Below are 2,500 nucleotides of genomic sequence, written 5' to 3'. Positions count from 1 at the left end.
ATATATATATATATATATTTACTAAGACGTTTTCGGTGTCTATCTACCTGACGAAATATTTTTCAAGATTATATCTCTCATTATTGGCTAATCGGTTTGTGGGAAATAATAATAACGAATGAAAAGTTTCACCTCGAATAAAATCCTTTAACAAATGATCACGCACCAAGAGATCTATCCTATCTAATTACTTGACAATACTTTCTCCCGGATCCTAATCATGTTTCTAACATTCTTCTATCTCTACCATCTATCTATCTATCTATTTATCTATCTATCTATCTGTCCATCTGTCTATTTATCTTTATCTTTCTTTCTCTTTAGTTTGGAACTTGTCCTTCTTAAAATGGTCAATTTTTTACGTAGTAAAAAAATAAACCGTGTGAATGTGATTCTCTCTCTCTCTCTCTCTCTATATATATATATATATATATATATATATATGTATATATATGTCTATCTATCTATCTCTTTCTATCTTCGAAACTCGACGTTCTTTAAAATGATCAATTTTTTTTTCCTACATAAGAAACAGAACTTATGAATGTGATTTTTCATTCTCTCTCTCTCACTCTCTCTCTCTCTCTCTCCTTCTCTCTCTCTCTCTCCTTCTCTCTCTCTCTCTCTCTCTCTCTCTCTCTCTCTGTATCTATCTATCTGTATGTCTCCTTTCCAAAAGAGTTCGTCCGAAAAGAGAAGGAATCATATATTCGATAATTAGCCTACAAACTTGTAGTCTTCTGTTGGTTCAGTTTTACGACTCTCTCTTCCTCAATAAAAAGAGAGAGGAAAAAAAAATAAAAATAAAAAGAAATAAAAGAGGAGAGAAAGAAAAAGAAGAAGAAGAAGAGGAAGAGAAAGAGAAACAGAGAGAGAGAAAGAGAAACAGAGAGAGAAAAAGAAAGAAAGAGAGAGAGAGAGAGAGAGAGAGAGAGAGAGAAAGAGAGAGGTGCCACGCAGACTCGCGAGAGACGGTACTCGGAGAGATCGACGAAACGATTCGCTGAGGATCTCGATGAATTCCATCGAGGGTCAATAAACACGCCTTCCTCTTCTTCTTCTTCTTCCTTCTCTTCCTCCTCCTCCTCCTCCTCCTCCTTCTCTTCTTTTTTTTCTTTTTCTTCCTTTCGTTTTGCTAGCAGGGGGTCCGTTTTACCACCGTGTAGCATCACTGTGACCGCTAACGACAATGCGGCCGTACCAGCAACGAAGTGTTAGCAACAACGATGATGATACTAACGATAAGAATGCTCGACTAACTTCGTTTCTTAGAGTTTGCCCGCCTCCTCTTCTTTCTCTCTCTCTCTCTCTTTCTCTCTCTCTCTCGATATATATATATATATAGGTATCTTATTTTAACATTATCGTATACCATCTTACTATTCACGGAAACCCATGAAACTGAGCTCTTAGATTATATATATATATATATATATATATATATATATATATATATATATATATATGAGTGATAAAGTGAGGGGGTGGAGAAAAGGGGAAGCTTCTTCTTAGATCGAAGAGTGCACGGAAGCGTAACTTTATGAATGCATGACTCATTGTTATACTGTCTATTATTTCTTTCTATCATTATCCATCACTATCTCTATGTATCTATCACTATCTCCATCCTTATCACTATTTGTATCTTTATCTCACTTTTTGTTTTCTTTTCTCTCAATTCCCCATAACCCTCTTTTTTACTTCTTCCTTTAATTTGTCATCAGTATCAAATCTATACTAATTAATAATAATTAATTATCTGCATGTACATATTAATAATAATTAACATGCACATATATATATATATATATATATATATATATATATATATATATGTATTTGGAAGGTGTGTGTTATATCGAAAATTATAACATTTATTTTCATTCTTAAACAACCATATGAAACATTAATTATTTTCATTCAATCGCAATCGTTAGAACGATTATTTGTATTAATAATTAATAAAGAAGAAGGAATAGAACGAGCAATAGTATAGTTGGATAGATTTAGTCGATTGATTGATCAGTTTGATCGATTGATTGGTATTAATTTAAACTAAATGATTAATGTAACTGTTCATCTTTGGTGCTGCCTTAGACACCTGCTATCGTTGAAAGTAATAAATACATTCATAAATAGATACATACATAGATACATAGATACATACATATATCGTACCAACATCCCGTTTCAATCTAATAGATAAAAATAATTATCTAAATAATCTTGAAATAGGAAGAAGATTAATAAAAGAAATAATCCTCGGTTAATACATTTAAATCTAAACAAGTTAAATTCGAACGTTCGATTATATATTAGAATGAAAATAGAGGCCAAAAAAAAAAAATGAAAGAGCCGGAGCGAGTGAGAGAGAGAAAGACAGACAGAGAGAGAGAGAGAGAGAGAGAGAGAGAGAGAGAGGTATTCACCGAACTGAGGAACGAAATAAGATGGAACGTGGAACAGTGGAACGTTACGTGCCGTCTTATGTGAGAAAAAG

This window comes from Vespa velutina, chromosome 11, assembly GCF_912470025.1.
Source record: "Vespa velutina chromosome 11, iVesVel2.1, whole genome shotgun sequence".
Classification (NCBI taxonomy): Eukaryota; Metazoa; Arthropoda; class Insecta; order Hymenoptera; family Vespidae; genus Vespa; species Vespa velutina.
This window is presented reverse-complemented; position numbering follows the sequence as displayed.